The sequence below is a fragment of the Penaeus monodon genome, chromosome 1 (assembly GCF_015228065.2).
Source record: "Penaeus monodon isolate SGIC_2016 chromosome 1, NSTDA_Pmon_1, whole genome shotgun sequence".
In the NCBI taxonomy this organism is placed as follows: domain Eukaryota; kingdom Metazoa; phylum Arthropoda; class Malacostraca; order Decapoda; family Penaeidae; genus Penaeus; species Penaeus monodon.
Window position 1 is genome coordinate 11,796,160 of NC_051386.1, and position 12,500 is coordinate 11,808,659.

General features: G+C 37.0%; 1 protein-coding gene across 2 annotated transcripts in view; it reads left to right on the forward strand.

Moving 5' to 3' along the window:
- The window catches only part of LOC119592362 (prostaglandin E2 receptor EP4 subtype-like), a 71,768-nt gene that overhangs the window by 705 nt on the left and 58,563 nt on the right, over positions 1-12,500 (forward strand). The window contains exon 2 of one of the 2 annotated variants that reach the window (XM_037941216.1): positions 4,533-4,585. The exons of the other annotated variant lie outside the window; for it this stretch is intronic. The gene's annotated coding sequence lies outside the window, so the exon portion shown is untranslated. The remainder of the gene's footprint in view (positions 1-4,532; positions 4,586-12,500) is intronic. 2 annotated transcript variants of the gene reach the window in all.

Consider the following 12,500-nt stretch of genomic DNA (forward strand, 5'->3'; position numbering starts at 1 on the left):
ACATACATACGTGTGTGTATGTTTATACACATAGAAGCACTCATATATGTAAATATATATGTAGACAAATATATTTATGTACAGTAAATATTATATATATAATATGATATAATATAGTATAATATAATACAATATAATATAATATACGTATGTATATATATATATATATATATATATATATATATATATATATATATAGATATAGATATACATGGATACATATACGCATACATATATCCATTTATATTTCTATAATGAAGGCGGAATGCGTTATATACATTTACATATGTACGCGATTGTGCACACATATATGTATATATATATATATATATATATATATATATATATATATATATATATATATATATATATATATACATTATATGTATATATGCATATGTATATTATATACATGTATATATAAATATATACATATATATATATATATATATATATATATATATATATATATATCCATACATCCATACACACACACACACACACACACACACACACACACACACAAACAACACACACCACAACACACATACACAAACACACACAACACACACACATACAAACACACACACATTGTATGTATGACTATATTCGTAGCGTTTTATTTCTATGTTTAGAGTAAAAGTATGTTAGAAGGCTAGTGTACATAATCATGCACATGTATGAACGCACACACTCTAGACCTTATTTGTGTATATTTAAACGATAATAACAATATCCCTCTCATGAAACTGGAAGGTAAACCAGTAACATCCATAATAACAGCGATAGTAATGATAATGTATATTTTCTTACATATTAATAATAATTTTCACCTTATCACATCACCCTGATAAATAAGATAAAGATTGTAAGAACGTAAAAATGTACTAACAAAGGCATGGCAACAAATCAGATCGTCGGTGTTTGTCACTTGTACTTGCAACGTCATAAGAAATTGTCATCTTATAATCACTCCTACATTAACTTTTTTTCATTTCCTTTTGCCATTTCTGTCGCCTGGTTCGTTCCGTTTGGTATTGGTCATTTTCACATGAAGTACAAACCCTTTCTTGTTTTTGTGGACACTTTTCTTCGAAATTGTATTTTCTCGATTTTTGGTAACGTGAGTCTTCTGTTTCGCAATGGCTGTTGGGATATCCATTTTGCTTCTCCCCGTCTATTTCCTCTCTCTCTCTCTCTCTCTCTGTATTCTACACACGATTCTTCTCCTTAGACTAATTTCTCTCACCCGTTCTCTACCATGGCTACGTTGTTTTCATATTCCTTTTTCTTCCTTTTTTTCTTTTCTTTCCCTTCGTCCATTCGTTTATTGCCTTCCTCCTACCTTGGTCCCTTTTCATCACTTGTTTTCAATTCCTTTCTCATTCTTTTGTTTGATTTGTTTAACCTTCATTCTTCTCACCCCCCTCTCTCTCTCCCTACAAACCCTTTCTCTTCGCTAAATTCTTTCTTTTCAATACCCCTTTGCCCCTGTCACCATCATCCCTCTCTCTGTATCCCTGTCTCTCTCTCTCTCTCTCTCTCTCTCTCTCTCTCTCTCTCTCTCCTCACTCTCTCCCCCTCCTCTCCCTCCTCCCTCTCCCTCTCCCTCTCTCTCCACTCCCTCTCCCTCTCCCACTCCTTCTCCCTCCACCCCTCCTTCCCTCTTTCTCTCTCCACCATTCACCTCCCCCACTCACCTCCCATTGTCCGCCCCTTCACCTCTTCTATCCCTCTCCTTTTTCCTCGCTGCCTTTCTCACACACCAAATTTAGACAGACGGCTTCGGTTTGTGCAAGAAAAATCATTTTCTCCCCCCCCCTTTTTTCCTATTCATGCAGACATTCTCCTTAGCATCTCTTCTGTTCTGCGGGATGTTCGTGGTGGTCGTTTGTGCTTGTGGATGTTCTCGCAGACACAGGCGTGGGAATAATAATATGTGAAAGCTGCGACTCGGCGACCTCAATGTTCATTTGGTTGCGATGATGTATTGCAATTGTTTTTTTTTTTTTTGGCCTTTTTTGTTTGTCCTTTGAGGATGATATTTTTTTGAGATTTGAATAATAATAAAAAGTAATGGTTTCTTTCTCTCCTATCTCTTTTGTGCAAGATGTTCGTCATTTCTTTCTCTCGTTCGTTTGTCTTGTGAGTATGATTGAATATTCTTTCTGTTTCTTCGTCTTCCATTCGCCAATCATTCGCTTATTATATGTTTTCGTCTTTTCCTTCGTTGGTCCATATTTTCTTCTTGTATCTTCATTTCTCAGTGATGATAATTGCTATTTTTCGTATCTGATTCTTTTTTTTTTATCTATTTTTTTTTTATTATCATTATTTTTCTTCTTTCTCCTTCGCCATGCGTAAAGATAACATATTTTACAGGATTTCTCTCGTTTTCTGTGTTCCTTCCCAGACATCCCGGACTTATCACCTCCACATACACACACACGCGCGCGCGCACACATATATATGACGCTGAAGCTTATTGCTTTTATATATTTTTTTTCCTATTCTTCACCGTTGTTCTTACCATTCTTATTTTTCCCGTTCGACTGCTTTCTCTCTCTCTCTCTCTCTCTCTCTCTCTCCCTCCCTCTCTCTCTCTCTCTCTCTCTCTCTCTCTCTCTCTCTCTCTCTCTCTCTTATTTTCTTTCTCCATCTTCGCTTTTTGCCATGTTCCTTCGTTTTCACCAACATCCATTTCTTTCGTTCATCGTTACGCTTTTTATAATATTTTATTTCATTTTTTTATTATTTGTTTATTTACTTCATTTCTTGTTAAACGAGTTTGTTACCTTTCACCGCAAAAGAAGGATAAACGAATGTAAAGGAGTCACGTTCCTGTGTTATCGCTTGTTGAAAAAAAAAAAAAAAAAAAATTTGCGCTCGTGGGCCTTAGACGTGTGGGAAGATACTATTGGAAGAACTCTCTCGTAACTATAACATACACATACACAAATAAATACGACTATGTATGAAAGAAAAGCCTGAGTGAAACTTTTTTCTTTGTGACGGGATATTTTGAAAGTCGTGAGACTTTTTTTTTTTTGTTTGTGACGGGATATTTTAAAAGTCGTGAAAAAAGTCGTAAAGGATTGCAACCGGCTTGATCGTAGTGAAAAGGGGCGTTTCTAGTATATGGTGATGATGGCCTCACGCCCAGATACAAAGGCGGCAGAGGAATTTAAAGCTTTGCATGAAAGGCTGAATCTCGTTTGCATTTAAAAACCGGATGAAGAGTTCAAGCATATTTGGGGCTTTAGAGCATATCGGTGTGAAGTATAAAAAAATATTCTTTCTTTCATTATTTCTCTCTCTCTCTCTCTCTCTCTCTCTCTCTCTCTCTCTCTCTCTCTCTCTCTCTCTCTCTCTCTCTCTCTCTCTCTCTCTCTCTCTCAGACACGTTCCTACTGTCACTCAGTGTTACTAGGAATAAGAGATGTGAAAAAGAGAAAAAGGTAACATAAAATATGCAATTGATTCTCCTAAGGTCAGATTAAATAAGATCGATTCACCAGGTAAAAAAAAAAATAAAGTTTCTACTAAGAAAAGTCGAAAAATTATTGGGAAAAATGATCTCCGGAATACATTATGTCAGTGACTGATGGAACCGCACGCGACAGGGAAAAAAAAGTGTGGAGACCTACCACATGGAATGCAAATACAGGAAACCAGCTGACATAACATTCGTCTTAGACATCAAACATAGATCTGAAACATATTCCTTGATATAAATAAAGACGAATCTTGGGTATGATTACAGGCAAAATTAAGAGATCCAATTTTAGACATCAAAGGCGACTTAGAGAAGTTGCCAGACGAACCCTCCAGGAAATTCTTTTGTTAAGGAACCGTGAAATCAGTTATAATGATATTGATGATAACAGCAATGATAATGATAAAAGAAAATGACAAGGAAAATAATAATGATAACAGTAATAATAAAAATAATGACAAAGTTGATAATAAAAAAAAAATAGTACAATGATAAAGATAATGATAATGATGATACTAGTAGAAATAAAATAACATTGAGACGATAGCTGCTGTATCAATAAACATTCGCTCTCTTTCCAAATTACACCTTTGTTCTTTTTACTCTATCGCGCATGCTTATATATTCACAAACATCTTTGTATTATAAACCACTTTCGGCTATTGCTCTTACCTTATATTTCATATGTGCGTCTTGCATAACCTTTTATTAACAAACTATGATTCATTTTGCTTATCACATAATGCCTCCTCCAATTAACCTATTTACCTTTAGTATTTATTCCTTGTTGATTAATGAGCCTGATATTTTTCTTTGTTTTATATAGCCTGAGTGTCAATTTACTTCATTTACAAGATCGTTATCTTTTTTTCATGTTCTGCAGTTTTGTGATTCTTTTTTGAGATAAAGTTTCCGTTCCTGATATGTTTTTGTTAAGAATCTAAGAATATGTATGACAATAGATGTTTTGTTGACGATCATGTGGCACTGACGGCAACATATCCTCTTGTTTTACCTTCTCTCCCACTCCCTACAGCATGCACTTCAGTTAAGCGGCGCACGGGAGTAAACCAACTTCCTTTGGATAACGTAAGTGTGAAATGAATTGGGTGTCGTGTACCAGTTCTTTGTATTGGGAACTTTCTGTTTCTGTTCTGTATACTTTTCTGTCTGTTTCTGTCCCTGTCTCTCTGTATCTCTCTTCTGTGTCTCTCTCTCTCTCTCTCTCTCTCTCTCTCTCTCTCTCTCTCTCTCTCTCTCTCTCTCTCTCTCTCTCTCTCTCTCTCTCTCTCATTCACTCTTTCTCTTCCTTCCTCCTATCAGTCTACCTCTTCTTTCCCCCATCATCTTCCCCTTCCTTCGGTGCGAAACTAATAACCAAAACTAATATCTTCCATACATAACTCCACCATCTGAAAACATGCCATCGCCTAACTCAGTACTGCCACCTCGACGTCCATTGATTGCCGAAACTCATCTGCCTCTGAGATACAACCCGGCGTTAAAGACATACTATCTCTCCAAAGTCACGCATTAACGTCCTTGGATGCATGGTTGCAGTCGCTGATAAGTGAGAGGGATGTAAACAAGCTCTCTCCTGCTAACCTCTTTTACGATGTAAACAATAACCGGAGGGAGACGCGTCCAGCGCAGCCAGGCTCTCTCTCCTACTTTAATGGCCGTCTTCATGTTTGGTGATAAAAAGGCAGAGTTGCAGTGGCTCTGAGGGAGGAATCTCGCCACCGTGAGGAGTCCCTTCCCGTCTTTGCAAGGTCGAATGGGACATGATTATGTTTATGTCCACACTTTGCTTTTATTCAGTGGTGTAAGTAGGTCTTCGGCGAGCAGGTTGTTTTGTAGTTTAAAGTGTATCGATGCAGCCTGCATGAGAAGCATGCAGAGTTCAAACAGCAAGCGCATCTCAAAGGCATTAGCGCGGTACATGGAGAGGGCGGGTCAGGCATGAGGCGAGGTAGAGTGGCTGGGAGAAGGGGGGGGGAGGAGAGGGAGAAGGAGGCGCTAGAAACGAAAGACAAAATGCCCGTCCCCAATTCAGATATAATAAGAGGGGGGAAAAAAAGCAAGAGCCACGGGGAAGTACAGAAAGAGGAGGAAAAACGTTTCCCCCAAAAGGCAAAAAGCGTATCAAAGAAGACCTGCAAAAAGGGTACGTTGTTAGGAAGAAGAGGCGACGTGGGATCTTGGGAGACGCACTTGGGAGGAGAGGCTTACCTGGAACTCGCTGGCGGGACACGTGGCCGGGGTTACGATGAGGACATCACTCTCTGGCGCCGCTGCCCGTGTCGGCGACGGCGGTGCAAGAATTTGGAGACGTTTGGAGAGGAGAAGATGAAGAGTCAAATGAAGAAAGTGAGAAAAAGGGAGACATGAGAAAATTTGCGTACAGAAAGAGAGAGAGAGAGAGAGAGAGAGAGAGAGAGAGAGAGAGAGAGAGAGAGAGAGAGAGAGAGAGAGAGAGAGAGAGAGAGATTTGATTTGATGAATTTATTACGTTGTCGACAAACAGTTTTACAGAGAAGTACAAAAGGTGCGTGGCCATGTCTCGCAGGACACGCCGTGAACATTATATACAGACAATAAAATAATATCAAGAAAGATGGACACCCTAACACGAACCAGAACCAAAACACGCGAATGCAGATACAAAGATAAGATAGTAAACGAGTGGAGAGGAGGGGAAGGGAGGACAGCGAAGGGGGAGGGTGAGGGGGGAGGGGAGAAATGAGAGAAAGTGTGCCAACCGTAAGTGCATGTGTGTACGTGGATATGTGTATGTATGTGTCAATGTGTGCGTATGTGTATGTGCGAGTGTGTGTGTGTGTGTGTGCGTGTGCGTGTTTGTATATACAGACGTACACATGAGACAGCATATCCCCGAGCAGGACGAGTTTTCGGTCCGAGGCCGCGCAAAGTTTTCCTACTTACTTTTTTTTGCGAATTAACCACCCTCACTACACACATCTGTTTTACTCTCTCATTTTGCAACAGATGTCTTCTCATTTAAATATCCGACGCATTAATTTTTTTTTTTATTATATGTTTCAGGTGCACGTGGTATAAATAGCGTCTTGTCAACTTTGCTTTTATTTTGGCGTTAAAACTGGATCACACGTAGTCATGTAAATCCCTTTAGCTTGTTCATGGCGCCATCCTGAATCGCTTTTTGCATGCAACGTTTTCGAGTCTGTTGCGTAATGATGAAAACATTAGTTTTGTTGCCGTTGTGATTATTGTTACAATTTTATTATTATTGTGGCGGTTTTATTATTATTATTACTGTTATTCTTTTTCCTTTTATTATTATTATTATTATTATTATCGTCATCAGTATTATTATATTTATGATTATCAATATCATTACATATGTGATTATAATAGTAATAATGATAATAGTAATAATAATTATCATTATCATTATTATCATCATCGTCATCGTCATCGTCATCGTCATCATCATCATCATCATCATCATCATCATCATCATCATTGCTATTACTATTATTACTATTATCATATCATCAGTATCATTTTAACTTTTTTCATCAGTATCACCATCATCACCAATATCCTCAACATCATTATTGTTAGTTATAATATCATTATAAGTACATCATTAATAACAACACTATACAATTTTTATAACACTCCACATAGAACAGCTCTACCCCTCTAATATATGTGTGTGTGTGTGTGTGTGTGTGTGTGTGTGTGTGTTGTGTGTGTGTGTGTGTGTGTGTGTGTGTGTGTGTGTAAACCCGGAAACCCCGAGGAAACCCAATTTTGACTTACCTCAATTTAATGTGAGTAACATGACTTCACAGTCTTAAGGCTCATGAAGTGGAGTAAGTTTATTCCTCTGCTGAGTGTGTGCAAAAGATACAACGGTCGTAAAACAGTTTTAACCAATTTCTTTTATTCTACAATCTAATAATAAGAAACAGGTGGGATATTACAATGGTTTTACTATTAGCAATACTATCAGAAAATGAGAGGAATATTCTTTTACTAAATAGATTCAGATCTATGGTTAAATTTAACTTTAATTCTCCCATTGTCTACAAATTGTAATTCAATAATCATAACAATAAATATAATAAAAAAACAAACGTGAGACCGAATCGAGACTCACTCCCCGTTTTTTACTGCAATTTTTACTTGATCGAATAAGTTGAAAATCCTACACTTCTTTCTCATCTTCCTTTACTACAGCTTTATCTTGATCCATTGTTCCTTTCCCAATTCATTTTTTTGACAAAATTGGAATTATCTCCTCTGACCAATTCTGTTGCATAAAAAACTAACTGACATTGGGCTGACTGAATCGTGGTGTGTTGTTCTCCCACGAACTTTCCATAACCTCTTTCTCTGTCTTTGCGTGAAAGTTGAAAGCCATAACTTGTTTGAGTAATCACAGTTCAATTCATATGGACTTAACATATATATTGATTTACTTATCAAGCATTACAACCTTCAGTTTCCAGGTAAAACATGAATCTTAACATTCTGCACTTACATACCTTGCATACGAGATGAAAGCAATGACTCTTTTGAGAAGGACGTGATGACAATACAACTTATTACTTCTCCCATTGAATTATGAACATTAAGACAAATCAGCCATTTATAGATAGTTACTATAATTTACTCTCTTATTTACAACACTTAATTTTGCTATATTGATATACCTCCCAAATAAAAATACGTAAATAAACATGTCGGTAGAGTTTGTCATTTCTACGTGGTGCAGTCATCTTTACAATTTTAACCAATGCATCTTTTGAATGTCGTATCTATATCGATTTCGACACACACACACACACACACACACACACACACACACACACACACACACACACACACACACACACACACACACAGTGTGTGTGTGTGTGTGTGTGTTTGTGTTTGTGGCGGAGGTGTGTGTGTGTGTGTGTGTGTGTGTGTGTGTGTGTGTGTGTGTGTGTGTGTGTGTGTGTGTGTGTGTGTGTGTGTGTGTGTGTGTGTGTGTGTGTGTGTGTGTGTGTGTGTGTGTGTGTGTGTGTGTGTGTATGCGTGTATTAAAAGATAACGAATTAAAATAAAAAAGAAATGCATTAACCTACACAAGATTAAACGCAGGAACAAAGACAGTTATGAATATTACTAAAAGTAATCATGAAAATAACATTTTATCTCTTAGAAAGAACCTCCTAAATTCGCATAATTTCCCCCTTAATCTTCCATTTTTACGCAGTGAATATAGACTAGTTTTTATATCCGTCATAAATTAAGTATTCCTTGCTAATTCAGCATCTCGTATATCAGATATATTAGTTTGATGATGATGATGATGATGATGATGATTATCATTATTATTATTATTATTATCATCATTATTATTATTATTATCATTATTATTATTATTATTATTATTATTATTATTATTATTATTATTATTATTATTATTATTATTATTATCATTATTATTGTTATTTTTCTTATTTTTTTTTACTAATATCATTATTATTATTATTATCAACTATATTAATATTATTATTGTTATTATGATTATTACCATTATCATTGTCATTATCATTATCATTGCCATTACCATTATTGTATATTTTCCCACGTATAAAAAGACACATATCTGCTATTGTCGTGTTTTGAGGTCCCTCTATAACAGTGGTTCTTAACCTTTTAGAGTCACAGACCCCTTTCAGAATCTGATGAAACTTTGCATACAGTGTGTATGATGTACGTTATTTATTGAGATTCGATTGCCTCCCACGTATATGAGATGCACAGATTCAACTTTAAAGTAAACACTCTAAAAGAGCAGAAAGTAGTGTTAATTTTATATGATCCTCACGATGCCTCCTGAAACCTATTTATGGACTCCAGTTTTAAAACCCTGAAATGAATTAATATTGATGATAAATTGACTTTAAGTTCAAGAACATTGTCTTTTTCATCAGATAAAAACACACATATATTTATCAGTTCTTTCATTATTCAAAATTCAATGATTCACAAAATATCGATCTTAGTTTCAATCGATTTTGAACGAATAGCACGAGCGAGAAGAATTCTGCAGCTGCATGCAAATGAAGCCTAAATGAGCTTTGGAGGGTCTTTAAAGCACCGAGAGTGTTTGTATGTTTACATTTGCTTTGAGTGGCTTGTTTGCCTGTGTATGTAAATGTGAGTGTGTGAGTATGAGCGTCTTGTGTTTGTAGGACATCGACTGTACTTGGTTTATGAAGGTGAGAGATATTATAGATGTTTTTAACATATATGTTTAAATGGAGGAACACACACACACACACACACACACAACACACACACACACACACACACACACACACACACACACACACACACACACACACACACACACACACATATATATGTATAAGTACATGTGTGTGTGTGTGCGTGTGTGAGTATATGGGTGTGTGTGTGTGTGTGCGTAAGTGCGTGTGTGCATCAGCATCAGCACACGTTTTTTTATACCCTTAAAAATAACTTCAAAATCTGCTGAGCCACGGGTTCATTTTCCATCCGACACAGATCACAGCAATTTGGCTGAACTGGCCCGGCTACTGCACTTCTCCGCGAGCCTTTGCTTTGATCCTTAGCGCTTGTCTGCAAATCGCTCCTTATTTAACAGGCGTTGCGTTGCTGCGTTTGTTTTGAGGGCTTGTTATAGATGTTTTATTTTGATGTTAGCCCCAGGTAGGAAGGTATTGAGAATATATAAGTTGAACGTTTTTTTTTTTTTATTCTATTTACATTTTTATAATTATTATTTTGCAATACAAGAGAGAGAGAGAGAGAGAGAGAGAGAGAGAGAGAGAGAGAGAGAGAGAGAGAGAGAGAGAGAGAGAGAGGAGGAAAATCATCCCAATCATCACACATATCAATACCATTACAATTATCATCGTCATTCTCCTTCTTCACCTTATCCCCTCGTCCTCATCATCTCCAGCGTAATGAATGATATAATCATCTCCATCATCTTTAAAAAAAACAAAAAACAAAGACACAGGATTGCCATGACCCTTCAAATCCCTTCATTTGCATACCTCATAAACCACCTGAAAGTCGAAAGAGAGAGAGAGAGAATGAAGAAAAACTACTTAGCAATTCATATTTACGAAGTTAATTCACGCGGCGTATCGCATAACCTCTTCGCTGAATGTTCTCGCTCTCCCTCACCCTCACCCTCTCCCTCACCCTCACCTTCTCCCTCACCCTCACCCTCTCCCTCACCCTCACCCTCACCCTCACCCTCACCCTCACCCTCACCCTCTCCCTCCCTCTCCCTCTCCCTCACCCTCACCCTCACCTCACCCTCACCATCACCCTCCCTTACTCTTCTCCCTCATTCCTCGTTTCCACTCTCTCCTCCATATTTGTTTTTTATGCCTCAAGATGCGGGTGTACGTGTGTGTGTGTGTGTGTATGTGTACATATATATACACATATACACACATACATACATGGATATCTATATATATATATATATATATATATATATATATATATATATATATATAATATATGGATACATACATACATATATGCATGCATATATAATATATATATATATATATATATATATATATATACTATATATATATATATATATATATTATGTTATTGTGTGTGTGTGTGTGTGTGTGTGTGTGTGTGTGTGTGTTGATGTGTGTGTGTGTGTGTATCTATGTATGTGTTATATATGTGTTCGTGTGTGAGCATCTGCACACACACACACACACACACACACACACACACACACACACACACACACACACACAGACACACACACACACACACACACACACACACACACACGCACATATTTTACTTACATATATATATATATATATATATATATATATATATATATATATATATATATATATATATAATTTTTCCATCGCTTTATTCGCCGGAGTTCATATCGGTGATGTTCTTTTTATCGAGCCTGTCATCCGGCGTCATAATTGGAAAAAAGACACATGACAGGCGGGACCGATGACAATGCAACGAGTCGATTAAAAACACTCCCACTGGAGATAGATATCTTCAAGTTTTTATTTTTTTCTCTCCCTCTCTATCTATCTCTTTATCTCTCTCTCTCTCTCTCTCTCTCTCCTCTCTCTCTCTCTCTCTCTCTCTCTCTCTCTCTCTCTCTTCTCTCTCTCTTCTCTCTCTCTCTCTCTCTCTCTCTCTCTCTCTCTCTCTCTCTCTCTCTCTCTCTCTCTCTCTCTCTCTCTCTCTTTCTCTTTTCCTCTTCCTCTTCTTCGCCCTCGCCCTCATCCTCCCTCCCTTTCTCTCTTTGTGTGTGTGTAATGTGCGTTCATGCGCGCGCGTGTATATGTATGTGTGTGTGTGTGTGTGTGTGTGTGTGTGTGTATGCGTTTCGCTGTAATTTCAGGACTAACTTATTGATCAACCCCGTGAGTGCTATGAACAAGGTTAGGCTAAAGGTTAGTCTTACCTAGCCTTAGTCAGAGAAAAAATAAGACCCCATATGTCTCTGTCCTAAATTACATCATATTTCGTCCCATACGGCGGAGGGTACAGGAGTAACTTTCTTATTATTAGTCTTGATGAGAATACTAAGAATAGCTCGGAGGCACAAAGGTATTAGTTTGAATCCTGTGCTTGAGATCTTAGTCTTGCTGAATCGTGAATAGATATGTACTTATTAACTAAATATGTACTAGTTAATTGGAACTTTTGTGCTGGTAGACACGGGTAGGTTGTGTGGACATTAAAAACCTGTCAGATTTGGTAAAGTATAATGATATAACGTTCCATAAAGGGGAGGAATATGAACACAACTTTCGAAATTATGGTCCTACTTGCCATGACTTTTGATTTATATCAGTTCCCCATAATTATGTTTTATTCTTGGCTCTATGTTTTATGTACCTTGTTCTGTTCTTCTGATAAATAAGCTTTTATCTAATATTATGGAGAATTTAGATTT